Source organism: Oryctolagus cuniculus, chromosome 10 (assembly GCF_051225735.1).
Source record: "Oryctolagus cuniculus isolate XC-2025 breed Fujian yellow rabbit chromosome 10, ASM5122573v1, whole genome shotgun sequence".
Taxonomy (NCBI): domain Eukaryota; kingdom Metazoa; phylum Chordata; class Mammalia; order Lagomorpha; family Leporidae; genus Oryctolagus; species Oryctolagus cuniculus.
The window spans coordinates 20,315,872-20,334,853 of NC_142876.1; the positions used below are offsets into that span (position 1 = coordinate 20,315,872).

The window sequence follows — 18,982 nt, forward strand, 5'->3', positions numbered from 1 at the left end:
CCCCTCCGCCAGTCCACGCACACTGCTGCTGACAGGCGCTGCTCCAGGCACCTGCGAAACACCAGGGAGGCACAGAGACAGAACGCCCAGCCTGTGAGGAGCTTCCACTGCACCGAGGGCACACAAGGAGCCAACAGCACACAACTCGCCGGTCAAGTGCACAGAGTGCCCGCGGGGAACATGCTTAGGAGAGGAGCAGCTGACCCAGCAGGGCAGACACTGCGGGCTGCTGGCAGGGGCTGCTTGGGAGCTTTTCTGATCCTGGGCAGCCTGTGATTCTGAGCAGTGACTCCAGGGAGATAAGGTATCGCTCCCTGGGGTGGCAGAGGGGCCGCCCTCCTCACAGCGTTAATGCCTGCGCTGGTTTCCTTGATGGAAGGCATCATTACGACATAATTGAGGGCATGCACACTGCAGGAAGACACACCCAAGTTTGTTTTCTAGCTCTGCCACACACAACTCAAAGCAATCAGAGGTCTCGGTCAGCTAACCTCACTCAGCAAGTGGCGTCGAGGTGGCCACGAGCTGGGCGACAGAGGCGCCCCACGCCCTCTCCTCCAGCACACGGCCAGCACCACGCAAGGGCCATTACTGTCAGTACTGCCTCGATTCAAGCCACGCTAAGTACCAAGGGCTTCCCCTGTCCCTTGAGCACGGTACAGGAACTCATGCCCTTGGTCTCACGCAAAACAGAAGCCACGCTTTATTCTCAGGGACACTGCAGTGAGAAGCCCAGGAGGTGATGGAGTATCTCCTGCGTGGGCTGCCCCTCCCCGTCAGTACTTGTCCCACAGCTGCGGAACAGTAACAAACATGCCAGGTTGGTTCATAACAAATCGAGGCTGGAGGCTGGGCAGAAAATGAGCGCTCTGGTTCCGGGGCTCATTTATGCATATACAACTCTGTCCGGCAAATGACGGAACTGGGAGAGGCAGGGTCCTGGGGCTGTCAGTGGGAAAGCTGCGAGGTCAGCCCCCGGCTTCTCCATGTAAACTGGCACTTCCCAGAGGGCAGGGAGCCTCCCTCAGTGCGAGGCTTTCTCAGCCCTGTGGATGTCCCGGGCTTCCAACCCTGCCTGGAGGAGACAGTCCTCCAGCACCTGGGATGAGGGGAGCTGTATCTCTGCTCTTTGTTCTGCCTCAAGATCTACAATGCTGTGGGAGCTTGCGAATTATTTTCTGCTTTGTTCTCTGCCCACGTGCGCTCTTCCGCTTCTCTAAAAAAGGAAGCGAAGCCAAAGTAGATGTGTGCATAAGCACAACGACAAGGTGACCTCACGGTGACGCGGGTAAGGCCCAGGATTAGAACGACCGCAGGTGGCTGCGGACAGCTCGGGAGACTGGGGCTGCTGGCCGGCCGCTCCCTGCGGGTGACAGCGCCCTGCTGTGTGTCTTCTGTCTTCCCAGCCCTCGCCCCACCCTTCTGACATGCACACCTCTCGGCTCTCACCATCCTTCTGGGTGCTGTGAATGCTCTCTCTTCTCTTCCTGGTACCCACACAGGAAAAGCACTCCCCTGAGGGTGCGGGGCTTGCCCCCAGACTCTTACTGAGAATGTCTGTTAGGAGAGCGGGCACTCAGCCAGGCAGAGAAACACTAGCATCTCTCCTTGTAGTCCCTGGGTTCTTATCCCAGCCCCCGACTGCAGCTTCCTGCCAAGCCAGACCCTGGCAGGCAGCTGTGATGGCTCCAGGAATGGGGCTCCTGCCACCCTTGGAGAGACCTGGACTGTGTGAATGAGAAAAAGAGAAGTTTTCTTAAACCAGCTAACAAAATGAGAGGAGCTACGTTTCCAGTCTCATTAATCCTGCAAATCAATTAAGCTTTGTCCCTGATCAGTATCAAATGCTTCAATACTGTTAATGTATTTTTAAAAAAGTAAACAAACCAAGTGAAAATGACAATGAGAAGGGAGAAAAAAATCAAACTTAAAAAAACGTATAGAGGTTTGTGGTGTGGCACAGCGGGTGAAGCCACCACTTGTGATGCTGGCCTCCCCTATGGGGGCCAGTTAGAGTCCCAGCTGCTCCACTTCTGATCCAGCTCCCTACTGATGCACCCTGGAAAGCAGAAGATGGCCCAAGTATTTGGGCCCCTGCACCGATGTAGGAGACCCAGAAGAAGCTCCTGGCTTCGACCTGTCCCAGCCCTGGCTGTTGAGACCATTTGGGATACGAATCAGTGGATGGAAGATTCTGTCTCTCTCTATATATAACTCTGCCTTTCAAAGAAATAAATAAATCCTTAAAAAAAATTAGGTCGACTGAAAAAGCAGCACTCCTCAGTGTCCAGCACAAGAGACAGTCACCAGATATTTACTGTGATTAAAAGAGCAGTGAGGGGGCAGGTGCTGTGGGATAGCGGGCTAGGTCTCTGCCTGCGGCGCCAGCATCCCATATGGGCGCTGGTTCATGTTCCAGCTGCTGCTCTTCCGATCCGCCTCTCTGCTTATGTCCTGGGAAAGCAGCAGAAGACAGCCCAAGTGTTTGGGCCCCTGCACCTGTGTGGGCGACTTGGAGGAAGCTCCTGGCTTTGAACTGCCTCAGCTCCCACCGCTGTGGCCATTTGTGGAGTGAACCAAAAGATGGAAGACTTTTCTGTCTCTCCCTCGTTCTGTCCATAACTCTACCTCTCTAGTAAATAAATAAATCTTGAAAAAAAAAATAGTGAGAATACAAACTATTTTCCAGAGATGAATAAGGCAAGTGACTTAACACAGTTTTTTCAATGAACTATCACAGTTGCACAAATGCAACCCCAGACAGGACAGCACACAAACATTTAAACCACAGTGGAAAAACCACTTGCGGATCAACCTCAGACCCAGCTGTGCCCCTAACAACCCCAACAGAATCAGGTAAGACAGAAAAGAATATATCAAAATGCCAAGCAAGGGGCTGGTGCTGTGGCAGAGCAGGTAAAGCTGCCGCCTGCAGTGCTGGCATCCCATATGGGCGCCAGCTCAAGTCCCAGCTGCTCCACTTCCAATCCAGCTCTCTGCTATGGCCTGAGAAAGCAGTGGAAGATGGCCCAGGTGCTTGGGTCCCTGCACCCACATGGGAGACCCAGAAGAAGCTCCTGGATCCTGGCCTTGGATCGGCACAGCTCTGGCGGTTGCGGCCATCTCGGGAGTGAGCCAGCCAATGGAAGAATGCTCTGCCTCTCCTTCTCTGGGTAACTCTGACTTTTAAATAAATTAATCGATTTTTTAAAAAATACCAAGCACACCATCGCTGTGAATGAAGCAGCAGACCTCCTTCCAGTCCCAAGTCTGTCTGTGTATAGTGAGCCTGGTACATCTCGGCCAAAGGAGACTGCAGGGCCCTGTTAATGGAACTGAAATGTTCACACCCCTGCACTGACAAGGGTTCCCACAGGTCACACCCCCAGGCCGCCCAGCCTCTGCCCAGGGATCCCCGGCCACAAAAGCCCTCCCGCGGGTGACGGGCTCTCATCACAGGCCTTGGTCAGCCCAGGCTGTTTCTAATGGCATGTGACCCTCTTGCCTGCCACGGGCCACATGAGCAATAGAGCAGCGAGCGAGGCAGCTGACATCACCGACTGTGTGCTCTCTGACTTGTCTCCACGGAGCCCCACTCACTCCCCTGACTTGGTCCCACCTGTGTCTCCACCTGGGCTGAGGCCCCCTGTCAACTGCCTCTGGGGGCGACCGCACACCCAGGAACGTCTACCGGGCTCTTCCGCTCTCCAGGAGAGGAAAGCCAAGCCCTTCTTTCCAGGGATGATGTCAACCAGGCCTGGACCTTTGACCTTTCTCCCAGTTAACTCCTCCGGGATGAATCAACAGCTGGCTCATGCCCCGGCGGCCGGGACAGCTCACGGGTCGCTGACAAGGAGCCGTGACTGCTCTGGCTGATCTGGCAGGCGGCAGGACCTGTAAGATCTAGACCACGGCCTCTCAGCAGAGTCAGATTCCAGGAGGCGAGCTGGCGGTCACCTTCAGTCTGGACCCACACGTCCCGCCTGGTGGTGGAATGCCACCTGGAGCTGCCCACACAGCCCACTGCCCACCTGTGCTCCTGGGTGCTGAGAACCCCGGCCAGGTGAAGAGGAAGCACAAATATTTACCGTGGGTGAGGGAATGCCAAGTGCCCTCTGGAATTCTGAGCCACTGGGGACGTGGTCCAGAGAGCTTCTGAAAACAACCGAGGGACACGTGCCTCTGCCATCACCCTGCAGGTGAATGAGCTCAGAAAGCCGGACTACAGGCTCGCTCCAAGCTCACCTGCACGAGGGAGGCCCTGTACTGACCAGTCCAGTGTGTCGCCATTAAGGCAACCCCCAGGAGAGGAAGACGGCCGCACGTGGCCTCACCTGAGAACCAATGTGGACAAGCCCTATGCAGCGCACACTAAGGAGCTAAGCCTCGAAAGGAAAGAAGTGTCAACAACCCAAGCCACCCGCCCATTCCACCGCAACCAGCATTACCCGACAGGGCGCAGGGCTCGCCACGGCCCCCACTAAAGCCACACCAGGAAGACAATGTTCACGTCCAAGTAGAGAAATCCACGTAATTCCACTCCTGACTTCATGGTGTACCTTTTTGTCATATTCTACGATGGCAAGACAATATCCTGAATCAGCTATTCGAAATATTAACCTTTAGGGGCCAGTGTAGCGGGTAAAACCACTGCCTGGGATGCTGGCATCCCCTAGTGGCACCGGTTCGAGTCCCAGCTGCTCTGCTTCTGATCCAACTCCCTACCAATGCACCTGGGAAAGCAGCAGAAGGCAGTCCAATTGCTTGGGGCCCACCATACACGTGGGAGACCTGAATGGAGCTCCTGGATCTTGGCCTTGGCCCTGACTGAGCCCCAGTGTCACGGCCATTTTGGGAGTGAACCAGCAGAGGGAAGATCTCTCTGTGTCTCTAACTTTACCTTTCAAATAAATAAACTAAATCTTTAAAAAAAATAAAATTTATATGCAATACACAGCCCCCAAGCCATCTTCTTAAAATTAAACCAAATTTTCCTGAGAACAGCAGCAGTGCAAATCTTTGGCGCGACACGGCATCTGTCACGGGTGAGCGTTTCCATCCTCGCCTAATTACATAAGAAGGATTTCTTGGTCCCGGCATCTTGATTCCACTGTCATCCTGTTCAGATTCCTGCGGATTTAAAGCTCACCTTGTCCTCCTCACAGCCATTTTTTAAAAAGTACTTTAAACTCCCTCTTAATATTAATATAGTTGTCTAGGTGGCAGAATCTAACCCAAACAGGTGCAGTAAAGCATTTTGTCACAAAATTATCTAGACTTAACTGTAGGCCTGCCTCTTTCACACTGTTCCTGTTCTAGAATTAATATTAGGAATGCTTTGTTGAAAGTAACCTGGCTTGTTACTGCAAAGGTGTGGCTCCCAATCAGATGTATTTCAGACTTCAGCGACACACAGGTACATCAAGGAGTTAACTAACAGTCTGTGACTCACCCTCCAATGAGACATGGAAGAAACACAGATCACGTGCTAATTAGAAAGAGGATTTGCATGAGTTGTAAGGCTGGGAGGATGACAGCAAAACCTAAAGGAAAAATTCAGCCGAATACATGCTAGGCTTTGATTTTTGTTCTCTTAACAACAAAAATATCATAAACACATTTAGCATAAATCACGTTAGTCCAACACCGAGCAGAAGACTTCTAGCAGTATCAACCCCAAACTCAAGTCTGAAGCATAAGTCGTCCTCTATGCAAACCACGTCATGCCCTAAGAAGTATTTCACTGGAAGCCAGCACGGCTGGTGCACCCCCTCCTCCAGGGCAGCACTCGGAGAGAACGGAGACCCAAAACAGAACAGGGAGAAAAACACAACCCTTTCCTCTCAAACCAGTGCTGTCAGAACCAGCAAGTAACATGCACAGAACCGAGTGGCTGACATTTTCCACTACTTTCAAAAACGAAACAGAAGGGGCCACTCTGCTGTCATTTGGTGGACGCACACTGTACACAGTTCTAAACACCGCAGGCACACGGGAGAAGCGAGGACCAGACATGAGCAGATTCTGCCTTTGTCTACCCCACTCTCTGTACAGGACTCAAGCTAACCCTGAGCCCCAGACAGCATTTACGGCAGAGAGCCTCAGTGTGAGCTGGGACAATGCCCCTTAAATGAAAACAGCCCGACGCCACGGTCTGATCCTGCGCCCACAGCCGTTGGTCCAAGGTCCATCGTGTACACACACCATGGCGTCCCGTTCTTACCTGATCTCCCTCCAGGCTCACGAGAAACCAGGCATCCGCCCCGTGGAAGAGTCCCAGTGCTGCCGGGATTCTAGCTCCGAGACCCTTGGGCTCCCTGCCCTGTCTTCTCCCTCCCTGGCTTTAGAGCGACGTCCGCCCGCACCTCTCCTGATCCACGGGGAGCACCAGCAAGTTTGAACACAACTGAGCAGGAATGCAGCGAGCTTGCTACTTATACTGATGATTCACTTCAATGACAGCTAGGAAGAATTGCTTGTTGGTGGAAAAAGGGAGTTGGGTCAAGCTCCACCCCCATCGTAAGGATTAAGTAACCCCGCCCAGCTCAGCAATCAGCTTAAATCATCACGCGGTGCCATAACGTTGTTACCTGCGCTCATTCTGCAAAGGACAATCCTGCAGGGGTGGGAAGACACACCCAGGGCTTATCACACAGATGGGCACCAACCACAGGTCACGTGGCTCTGGGAACAACTGTTAAGTCTGGCAGTCTGGCTGGGCTGTTTCGCTTAGTTAAAGCTGTACCCAGGGCTGGCATTGTGGCATAGCGGGTTAAGCTACCACCTGCAGCACCAGCATCCCATATGAGCTCAAGTTTGAGTCCTGGCAGCTCTGCTTCTGATCCAGCTCCCTGCTAACAGGCCTGGGAATGCACTGGATGACAGACCAAGCGCTTGGGCCCCTGTCACCTGGATGGAGCTCCTGGCTCCTGGCTCTGGCCTGGCCCTGGCCCTGTCATTGCAGCCATTTCAAATAAAGCCTTTCAAATAAACAAACACGCTGCCTCCATCTGCAGAGGCAAACAGGCAGTAGAGGTCTGTGTTACACCCTTCACAGCCAACTCAGCTTCTACCCGCACAGGAGGCCCCACCACCAGGCGGGCTGCAGGTCACTACTTCCTGGCTTTGGAAGAACTGAAAGTCTTGCAGCGGGGTGGGTGGGGTGGGGTGCGAGGCAGAACAAGAATAACTACACAAAACAGAATTAGTAGGGGAGGACTTGTGTCCTGGGAGAGACAGACTCCCCCTTGGAACTCCATACTACTAGTGTGCAGCTCCAGGCTTCAGGTTCCCAGCTGTGTGACCTTGGGGCGTGGATCAAGGGTACCGGGAGAGGACATGGAGCACCGCCCTGGCACTGCGTCCTTACTGGAAGGGTGCGGGCTGGCAGCCCGGCTGCCGTTCCTGATCTCCCCGGGCAAGTCAGAGTGCCCTGTCTCTGCCCTTCTGCTACTCCTCTTTGCCCTGGCTTGAAGCAGTCACACCTGCTGTTCAACCCTCGCATCGCCCCACCCCCACCCCAGCAGATGAGGCTGAAGCGGGAAGTGTCCCCAGTCGCAGCAAAACGCTAACTTTCTACTGTGATTGGAACTTGGTGGCGTGCTCAGCTCAGCTCGCTCAGGAAGCATTCCTGTGTGTGACCGCTGAGAAATCCCCTCGAGCAGGCCTTCCAGTTCCTGTAAGTGTCAAATGCTGGAATTCCCAGAGGGGGTGAAAAGACAAACAGATTGGGGGGGGGGGATGCCACGTGTCTGGGAGCATCGCTGAAGGCTCAGGGGAGGAGGTGGGCACCTGCACCCCCCCAGAAAGGCTGGGCTGTCAACCAACCTCGGTGTCCAAGCCACAGGAGGGAGATGCTGTTTGCTTTCCTTCAGCAGGTGAAGACACACCAGGGTTCAGCAGCAGAAACCGAGGAGCAAGAACTCCACTTTCTTTGATTCTATCTAGAATCATAAAATTAAGCTGCAACGCGTCAGATTCACATGTTGGATGGAAGGTTAAAATAGTAACAGGGCCAGCGCAGGTTAAGCCACAGCCTGTGACACCAGCATCCCATACAGGTGCTGGTTCCTGTCTCGGAGGCTCCACTTCCGATCCAGCTCCCTGTGGGAGAGCAGCAGCAGATGGCCCAAACGCTTGGGCCCCTGCCACCCATGTGGGAGACCCAGAGGGAGTTCCAGGCTTCTGGCTACGACCTCACCCTTAGTCCCAACCAGTCTTAGCTGTGGTGGCTGTGGCCATTCGGGGAGTGAACCAGCTGATGGAAGATCAGTCTCTTTGTAACTTTACCGTTCAAAAAAAAAAAAAAAAAAACAATATGCTACAAGAATAAGTTCATTAACAATGTGCCAGCCCCATCAGATGTCACCTGCGACGGGCTGAAGTGCATTCTCCCGAAAATCGTGTGTAGTTTAGATCCACAGGTGCTCTCTGTGAAGAGGTGATTAAATTAAAAAGAAGTGCTTACTGGTGGTTCCCAATCCAGTGGAACTGAGCCCTTAAGGATAGGCGAGAACAACACAGATGGGCACCAAGGGAGCGGGAGAGGCCTCAGATGGAACCACACCTGCAGACCCCCTCACCGCAGTCTCCAGACCCCCATAACCATGAGGAAGAGAATCCGTGGCATTGAAGCCACCTGGCCTGTGGCACTTGATTATGGCTGCCCCAGGTGACGGATACACTAATTAAATGACTGTCTCATTCAAGCGGAAGACAATTCAGATTTCTGATTAGCATCAGTACTCCCATAATCACATATAGCAGGACTCTGCCTTGAAAAATCCAGAGAAACTTCATTCTGCAAGAAAAAGAGAAAAGGCTACCCTTGACCTTTCCAGCTCCCACACTGCCACCTCCAAGTGAGACGAACTTACGTAACCAGGGGTTTTTATCACTTCCTGTCATCTACATCATCCTGCCTAACACAGTGAAGTTAGCTTCTGCCAAGTCCACACGGAAGTCTGACTGCGACTCAGCAGTGACAGGTTCAGGACGAGACTACAGACGTCAACCGTGGAGGGAATGTCCCAAGTTCTAGTCTAGGCCTCTTCTGGGAATAAGCAAAGCGGGCCTACCCAAGGCAGCACACCATCTATAAACAGATGCCAGGGTAGACTCCACCCCAACACCTAGTACCAATCTGACGGTGCCACCCCGTCCCTACCACCCCACTGAGGACAGCCTGTCACCGTCCAGATCACTCTCGGATCCCCCTGCTCAGAACACGGTGTAAACAGACAGGGATGCAGACCAGACAACTGATGGAGCTCCCCCAGCCCCCAGGGCCTGAGGCTCAGTCTCAACCAAGGCACCGCTAACATCTGGGACTGGGTAACTAACCCTGGGTGCACCTCAGGGGTCCATGCTGGGCACTGCAGGGTGACTGTCAGCACCCCGGGCGTCTGTCCACTGCTGAGCAGCTCTGACAGCTGAAAGCCTCTCCAGAAGCGGCCAAGCGGCCATGGGAGGCCAAACTGTGCCCAGCTGAGAGCCGCTGGTTCTGTGGGACAGGACACAGTGCAGACACAAAAGGAGCCGGAGGCCGTGGAGGAGAGGGGATGGCAGCTTGTGAGCAAACTGCAGGAGGAAGGAGAAACACGCTGCGGACAGGCCAGGCACAGGTTCAGGGACGGGAGACTCACGGCGTCTCCAGCTGAGGGCTGCTGCTGGGTGCTGTGCTGTTTTCCCCAAAGATGTGGAAGAAAAATCCAGAGGCTGGGAGTAAAGGGGTTACAGCAGTGTCAGACACACCACGTCTGCAAGGAAGAATCAGCGTGCAAAAGGGAGCAGAGCTGGGCTCAGGCAACAGATGTCAATCAGGCTCCGGGGAAGGAGAGCATGGCCCCCGCAGTCGGACGACCTGGGCGTCCACATGAGATCAGGGGCCACGACGGTGTGTGTGCACAAGGACGTCACGCATGTGCTGCGGTTTCCAAGGTCACTGTGGTTGGTAGTGGCGCAGGGAAATCCAGAGCAAGGGAGAGAAACCAGGCAGCTTGCTGGGAGTCCAAGGGACAGACTGAAGCCACAGGAGGGCGCGTCGAGGGGAGGCAGACAGAGAGACTACAGTACAAAGCACGGGTTCAAGACGCTCATCCCCTTCAACTTCTTAATTCCAAGCTGTCCCAGGAAAGTAAGCACAACAAGTCACGCACCCCGGACCAGGCAAAACCACAGGACGGTAAAGGACGTTCGCGCACAGGGAAGACGGATTACAATCCTCCAGGAACACCTTACAACCTGGAAAGCACAACAGAACGTGAAGTAAAGAAGCGTGAGCTATAAAACTGTGCGTGACCCCCCAGTATTTAAAGGGCAAATGTAGGTGCCTACGTGAACACATTTTCTTTTTTTAAAAGATTTATTTGAGAGGTAGAGTTACAGACAGTGAGAGGGAGAGACAGAGAGAAAGGTCTTCGGTCCATTAGTTCACTCCCCAAATGGCCGCAACAGCCAGAGCTGCGCCGATCCAAAGCCAGGAGCTAGGAGCTTCTTCCTGGTCCCCCACGTGGGTGCAGGGGCCCAGGCACTTGCGCCACCTTCTACTGCTTTCCCAGGCCACATCAGAGGCTGGACTGGAAGAGGAGCAGCTGGAACTTGAACCAGCGCCCATATGGGATGCCAGCACCGCAGGCGGAGAATTAACCTACTGTGCCACAGTGCCGGCCCCATCATGTCCACATTTTCACAGTGACTCTTAATCCCCATGTCTGAGGTAAAAACAAGATCACAGGGAAATGTGAACAGGGTCTTAGAGCAGGGAGCCTGGGAAGCTCAGGGTCAGGTCTCATCAAGACCAAGGGGGCGTCTGCTGGGGAAGGAGCCCCTGGCTTGGAAGCACGGGAAGCAGAGGTGCACTGCAGTTAGCAAAGGGAGTGGGGAGGGGGCAGCAGCCCCGCCCCGGCTGGGGGTGGGGGAGGAGACGGGCGAGGGGGCCCTGGGAGGGTCCGGCCAGGCCTACCCCCAGGACTCCGGCTTCCTAAATGCCAACTTCAAGGTCATGTCACAAAGTCATGGCATTCCTTTAATTCTCTGACTGAAGATCTCTGAATGGCTCTCAGCACATCTGACATATTACTGCAAGTGTCCCTGGGTACTGCGATGGAGGAGACCGGCGGGGCGTTAGGGTGGGCTGTTGGGGTCCACCACAAGGGGTCACATGGGCTCAGTACACTCCAGTGTCAAGCAGAGGAAGCTGCACAGAGAGGTAGCCAAGTTCTAGGAACCCATATCCAAAACAAGTAAGCAAAGTGTGAAAACCGATTGTACTCAAAAGAAGATCATACTAAGGACAGAAAATCTGAATTTCACAGTAGACTCCAAAAGAAGGCTCTGCTCATTATTTTCTTAGTAAGTTTTTAATCTTAAAAGGATCTGTAAATTAGTGAGATCATCTTGAGGTTTTGTTTTGGTTTGGTTTGTTTGTTTTCCTCAAAAGCTACTATGGACTTAACCTATACTCTGTAGCCTTCAAAATTCATGTTTTAGGGGCTGGCGCTGTGGCATTGAAGGTTAAGTCTCTGCCTGCAGTGCCAGCATCCCATATGGGCACCGGTTCAAGTCCCAGCTGCTCCACTTCTGATCCAGCTCCCTGCTAATGCACCTGGGAAAGCAGCAGAGGATGGCCCAAGTTCCTGGGCCCCTGCACCCATGTAGGAGACCTGGAAGAAGTTCCTGGATCCTGGCTTCAGCCCAGTGCAGCCCCACTTTTGCAACCATTTGGGGAGTGAACCAGAGGATGGAAGATTTCTCTCTCTCTCTCTCTCTCTCTACTCTCTACTCTCTACTTTCTACTTCTGCCTTTCAAATAAACAAATAAATCTTTAAAAAGAAAATCATGTTTTAGAGGCAGGCACTGTGACACAGCTGTCAGCCACGGTTGTGGAAGTGCCTGGGATAGAATTCGCCTCTGCTTCTGATCCAGCTTCCTGCCAGTGCTCACCCTGGGAGGCGGCAGGTGCTGACCCAGGTACTGGGGTTGTTGCCACCCACATAGGAGCCCAGATGGAGGTCCCAGCTCCTAGCTTTGGGCTGATCCAGACCTAGCTGTTGTGGACATTAGACAGCACCAGCGAATAGAAGACCTCTGCCCCACTCTGTCACACTGCCTTTCAAATTAAAAAAGAAAAAAACCCATGTTTGATATCACAGCGCCTGGGTTTGAGTGTGGGCTCCTAACCTGAGCACAGCTCCCTGCAAATGCAAAACCCAGGAGGCAGCAGGTGAGAGCCCAGGTGGTTGGGCTCCTGCCACCCACAGGGGAGACCTGGACTGCATGTCCTCCTCCTGGGTGCGCCTGGCCCAGGCTTGACAGTTGTGAGCATCTGGGGAGTGAATCAGTAAACAGAATCTCTGTCTCCATCTGTGTGCCCCTCTTCCTTTCAAATAAATGAAAATTAAAAAAAAAAAAATTTAAATCAAGTTTTAAAATACTACACATTACCATAAGTACGTATTATAAAAATTTGTTTAAAAGCAGGTGAAGTGATATGGCAGTACTGTTTCAAATTCATAAACTATTTTCATACACATAAACAGAGCCAAAGAACCGGAAGGAAATAAAAAAACGTTAACCAATTCCATCTCCCTGGCTGTTCAGATGGATGGTAGATGGATGCTTTATATTTTATCTGTCCAAAGTCTAAACCTGTTATACTCAGAAAAAAATTGAAAATTTGTTATGAATCTGCCACTGCTTATTTAAAATGACTGAGTAACCCAAGGAACAGAAACCAAAAGCTGGGGTGGGGGACATTAAGTTTCTCTGTTCTGTTCAAAACCAGCTACAGTGAAGAGGAAGTAGGACACTTGGCGGGGGAGGAATACATTGAGTAATGACACGGGGATGAACCGACACAGGCAAAGATTTTTACATAACACAGGCAAGACGGGGTGGTCAGAACACGGAGGCTGGGTTTTCTCACAAGGTCTGGGGACAAATCCTCCCAAGCTGGGTGAGCTTCTCTCGCAATGCTTCACTGAGCAGGACAGCGTGAGTGAGACACGCTCTGAAGGCTAATCCGTCACGTCCCCAGGGACTTGATCAGTGCACCTGCAGAGAAAACTTGTATCGAGAAGGGGGAAGGGTCTGCATAACGCGCACGCGTCACTCGGGAGACGCGCTGTCTTGTTCCTCCTCTGCTCGCAGCGCGAGAGACTGCACTGAATGAGGACTTGGGCTCAGCAAAGCTCATTTCTTAGGGAGGATGACAAGGGTGACAGGAAGTGGATGGAAAACACCTGTTCAGGGCCAGCCTTGTGGCTCAGCAGGCAGAGTGTGTACCAGAGTCCCGGCTGCTACACTTTCAATCCTGCTCCCTGTTAATGCGCAAGGGAAAGCAGCGAAAAGATGGCCCAAGTGCTCGGGCCCCTGCAACACGTCCAAGACCTGGATGAAGTTCCCGGCTTCTGGCTTCGGTCTGGGCCAGCCCTGGCTATTGAGGCCGTTTGGAGAGGGAACCAGCAGATGAAGATCCCTCTCTCTAACTTTGCCTTTCAAATAAATAAGTAAATCTTAAAATAAAATACAAAACCCTGTTCAATGAAGTGACTAAACCGTAGATGGTAAATCTGAGACTCAGGCTTGAAATCTACAAAGATTTGCATCTGCAAAATACTTACATTTATGAAATGGTTGTTTCTAGTGCTTGCTTTTTTTCAGGGTAATTACCCAGGATCCTGAACACATTTCCACTTGGAAGAAACTGCTCGCCTGTACTCATACCCTGCAAGGCCTCCTGAGCCCTGGCCTCTTCTTAGAGGTCCCTCTCATTTACCACTATTGTATGCACATTCCTGGCTGGAGCCGAGAGGCCCCTCAGAGCCACCAGGAGCTTGGATTCTGCCCCCACACTGGTCCCCAGAGGGCCTTTCTGTCCCAGCGCCCACCAGCCAGCCACCTGTGCAAGATGAAATGTCTTCACTTCTGCTCTGTTCTCTGCAAGTCCCAAGAACTCCACATCCAAGATGGACCTCCGCCTCCCCATCCCGACGTCACCCCTCTCCTGGGCACGGCAGCAGCCTCCCCCCTGGCCTCCGCGCTGCTCTGCTGTGCTCCGAGCACACACTGCCACATCCTCACGGCCCTGGCTCCTGCCTGTCCCTCACCCTCACTCCCCACACTCCTTTCTCCCCCCTCCACCCCTGATCCCTCTTCCGTCTGCACGTTGGGTCTTCCTGCTGATGGGAAAGCAGCTTGGAAACAGGTAGCCAGAGCATTTAAATCGCGTATTCCTTGATTCAGTAATCTCATTTCCATATGAAGGTACGCCAAAAACTCAAGGAAAAGGGGAATTAAGATTACTCCCCCCCCCCAATTTAAAATCCATGCATAGTCTTTCCATAATGCACACTTTTCATGAATTCCTTGAAAACCTCCTCCTGTGATCTGTAACGATGACAGACAGAAGAACACCCAAGACGCTGAACTTCGGAGCCACAGTGCAGGTAGGCGAGGGAGGCAGCGCAGGGGCCATGAGGCAGCAGGAAGCAGGAGCGTCCTCTCCACTCCCTGAGCACAGGCCAGGCCTAAACAGAACTCTCCTCCTTCGTGGCTGGACTTCACCTCGCCTCTCACACCGGGTTCAGCTACCAGCTTCAAAAGCAAACACACGGCGGAAAAGCAGTCCCCGCTTAAATCCTGCCATCAGGGGCACTGAGCCTGGCTTGAAAACTGCCATCTATCATCAAGACAGTGCTCCAAAGCCAAGGCTCCCGGGGTCTGCAATCAGTGGAGAAGCACCCCCAGGCCTGCGGCGCAGCCTGCTACAGGTGCAGGAAGGGAGCCTGACACGCGGCAGAGCCCCCACTCTGCCATGAGCGGAGACAACCACGCTTTCCCAAGGTCAGCAATGTCCCTCCTAAGAAGACGCCTCATCTGCATGCCGGCTTCCCACAGCAGCCCTCCAGGACGGGCCAATCATGCTGCAGAAAAACCTGTCTGGGGCCACAGGGCAGGGCTGCTCTTTCCTCAATCCTCACCCCAGGGGGACGGAGAAAACTTAAAAGGTCTCAACCTGGCCTGAGGAACTGCAAGATGACACTGGGAATAAAATCGTGTTCATTTACGCTCTACTAATTCAGAATTATTTTTATGATCTGCAAAGAGTCCGGACTCACGTTTCCATTTTTAGACCCTATGACAACAGGCTGAGGAGGAGGCTCAACCTACTTATGGCAACACATTTCAGAAGCTCTGACTCATGGGTAAACAACCAAGCTAACCGTGCTAATAGTTTATCTGTTGGTTAAACTGAATACCTCTGTTTGGATTGCTCCCTGCAGGCCCTCTAAGAACCAGAACCAGCGAGAAACACCTAACAAGCTCCGTGTCGAACTCTTCCACTGCAAGCCGAGGACGGCCCCCAGAGAAGCCGAGAAACAAACGCTGGCACCAACGCCTTCACACAGGGACGCTCCCATGGCCAAGAGTCTCCGGAACCAGCGAGGAACCAGCACCTCCCTGCCCTTCGCGTCCGTCCCTGCAATGTGGCACCCGACCAAACGGCAGCTCCCGGTGGCCAGTGGCCGGCCCTCAGACAGGGAGCGCCACTGGGGGTGGGCCTGGGGGCTGCAGCCCCCACGTCACTGAGATGCTCGCCACGGGGTGGGGGGGCGTGGGGCTCAGGGGCCCTGCCTTATCAAGTCCCTCGGGCTCATTCTGCCTAAGACCAGTAGCCCCAGATTCCTAATACATCTCGGGATATTCCTGCTATTGTAGAAGCAACAACTCCAACAACGCAACCCCCTCCACACACACACACACACACACACACACCCCTTGTTTAAACCAGGATACTTCCAAAAGTTTGTGGAAAAGTTTATTGCGGCACCCCTCCCCCCAAAATTGAAATTCTGAATTCAATGCATGGTTTTCCTTAATGTGCGATTTCCATGGACTGCCTGAATCCACCTCATGTACTTTTGCACCAACGTTTCCCCACGAACACTCTGATGTTCCCCTCACATCCCTACAACCCTACCTGCGGTAGAGAAGAAAACGGTCCTCCACGGAAAGGCAGGTTCAAGGTCCCGCATCGGTTATGAAAAAGTATCATCTCCAGCGCCCCAGAGAAACTGTCCACAATGGGCTATTTGGCTGACGCTTTTCCCCTTGCACAAGGTACTTTTGGTTTTCTCTAAGAAAATTAACTGGAATTGTTTCTGTTTTCCAAAGCTCGACGCAGTCAGTTATTTGTCACTTGTCACGGTTAGGGAACAATCCGGGTATGTAAGTCAGAATTTCCAGGTATTCTCGTGTTATCCTTGGAGGCACTTAAATCTCCCTTCCTGGAGGAAATATTTCTAACTGTTTCCATTCTTAGTAAAAGAAAAAAAAAATGCACAATAAAGCTTACAGAGCAGGGAGTAGACAGCTGAACTGGAGTGAAAAACCTTCCCAATGCAGAGAGCAAGCAGAGGGGGCGGCCTGTTAGGAGGCAGGGCAGGTGAGAGCACCCCACATTCTGGCTCAAGGCAGTGGGTGGGGCCACGGGGCCCCTGGTGGTGCCCAGGTGGGGCGGTGGTGGGTTCCTGCCCTGCAGTATCTGCCCAAACGGGCTCAAGGAGGAGGAGATCACCCCACTTCCTGTAAACATCCCCACACCACCGCCTCCAACCTCCGCCAGCCACTCTGCTCCCTGCCACTGCTGTGGCACACCTGTTCCCTTGCCTTTTCTTGGTGACCTTAGTGTCAGCACCTTAGGGGGTGTGCAGGCCTCTTGGGGGTTTATATCTGAGGACAGAAGGTGGTGACCCAATGCAAACACAGCTCCACAAATGTGCCAAGCTGGCTACATTGGACCAAAACCCTCAGTGCCGTCTTCACCCTGACTGCACTAAGTGGAACCATGCCATACACCTGCAATGCAAGTTTCAATGCATCCTGAACCCAGTGCAGAGGGGAGCTTCTGTCCCTCCTCTGAGAACCAGCAGCCCTTTTTCAAGTACGAGGAATGGGAGGCATTAAGGAAGCCTTGACAGGGAGGGTGGTATGGGAACAGGGTCAGCCAGACTCGGACGCACGCACAGAGCAAAGCAGCACGGGCACTGGCAGTTCATCTTCCCTGGAGCAAAATTGGGGGGGGGGGGGGAGGGGAAGTGGACCGGAGCCGTGCTCCACCTGAACACCAGGATTTGGGACACTTCCACATGACGATTTCCTCTTAATCGCTGGTTTCCACCATTTCTCAGTGCTCAACTAATGACTAAGGGAGGACCTTGAAATTTCAAGGTTCTACTTCCTACGTGTTTTCTATTCTTACTCGATACCAATTAACTTGATCATTGTCAGCTCCCTCTCCCCGATGACACAGCCCAAGTCCCTATCAGCAGCCTCTTGTTCTCCTTTCTTCCCCACCTCCACTGCCACCCTCCCCAAATGCATGCAATGAAGAGATGGCCAGGCAGGCGAGCGTGTGCACACACACACACACACACACATACCCTGTGGTCCAAACAGCCTACACTAATGATGACATAACAAACGTTCAAATATTTACACCAGAAACATGTCTCCTAAATATAACTTGCATGATTTTGAGAAAGGGCAAATATTTTTGTTCAACTGACAAGACCCACTGTTAGTTAACCCCTGTTCCTCCGGGCTCGTGAACCACAGACCATCAGGGACGCTTGCTCAGGGCCTCACCGCTCACACACCTACTGACTCACCACGGGAAAAGGACTAGCTGGGAGCTGGTGACCAGAAGCACCACATGACTCCCAGAGGAATTCATTAAAAGAACTAAGGGTGGGGTGGGCATCGGTGCAGCAGTTACGTTACCCCTGGGGATACGCACAGCCCCTAACAGAGTGCCCGGCTTGGGTGCTGGCTCCTCCTCCTAATGCACACCCTGGAAGGCGGCCAGTGGCTCAAGTACTTGAGTCCCTGCCACCTGTACGAGAGACCCAGATTGAGTTCTGAGCTCCTGACTTTGGCCTGGTCCAGCTCTGGGTGTTGTAGGCATCTGAGAAGTGAACCAGGGAACTCTGTCACTGACTGCCTTTCAAATAAAAACAAAGTATGTGAAAATATGGCAATTAACATTTCAAAGGAAGTAATGCTCTCCATAGTAGGGACCACAAAGACGCCATAATGAGGAGGACTCCTTAACAGATTCTATGCTATTTACCATCCTTGCTGGATCTCCTAACGCTTTGTGGTTACTGATAAAGTAGAATTTATTCCCTGAGTTTCACTCTCTATCCAAGAATCATAAAGATACTTGCTGGTGGCCTCCGGGTTATCTGCACCTGACACACACTCTACTTCATCACTGGTACGATGCTGAGTTCTTCTCCTTCCTACCTTTGGTTTTTAATCTAATTTTCTTTTTTCTCTTCATTGTTTCCTGTCAGATGTCAGAGTTGGAGGGTTTCATTTTGTTTGGCCAATCATTACACCTCTCCCCTAGTGCACCAAAATACAGTAACTTCCACCTCCTTTTCAGCCATTTACAAATGCGACCCTCAGAAAGATGTACAAAAGTTACAAAATGTTTCACGTAGGAAGCACCTAATGCGATGGAAATTACGGAAATTCTAACTCCAGTTTAGCAAGACCAACTAAATTTCTGAAACATGGGTGATCCCTGTAACATCAGGGCTTCTCACCAAACAGCACAGTGACAAGTATCTACAACGTGACATCTGTCCGGGCATCTGCTCCTTCACTTGAGAGGAGCAATCCCACAAAAACTGTCCAGTGAAAACGTCACGGTTTCTATTGGACCGAGAGCATCGAAGTCAAGGAACTTCCTGCAGTGCTTTTTATTTTTTTTATTTTTATTTATTTATTTTTTGACAGGCAGAGTGGATGGTGAGAGAGAGAGATAGAGAGAAAGGTCTTCCTTTTGCCGTTGGTTCACCCTCCAATGGCCGCCGCGGCTGGCGCACCGCGCTGATCCAAAGCCAGGAGCCAGGTGCTTCTCCTGGTCTCCCATGGGGTGCAGGGCCCAAGCACTTGGGCCATCCTCCACTG

The 18,982-nt window shown here is 52.5% G+C and overlaps 1 protein-coding gene across 16 annotated transcripts in view; it reads right to left on the bottom strand.

Annotated features, from left to right (window-relative positions):
• Positions 1 to 18,982, bottom strand: part of NEDD4L (NEDD4 like E3 ubiquitin protein ligase) — a 324,616-nt gene that overhangs the window by 158,287 nt on the left and 147,347 nt on the right. The window contains exon 1 of one of the 16 annotated variants that reach the window (XM_089305075.1): positions 6,224 to 6,481. The exons of the other annotated variants lie outside the window; for them this stretch is intronic. The gene's annotated coding sequence lies outside the window, so the exon portion shown is untranslated. Of the gene's footprint in view, positions 1 to 6,223; positions 6,482 to 18,982 lie in introns of those variants that run through there. 16 annotated transcript variants of the gene reach the window in all.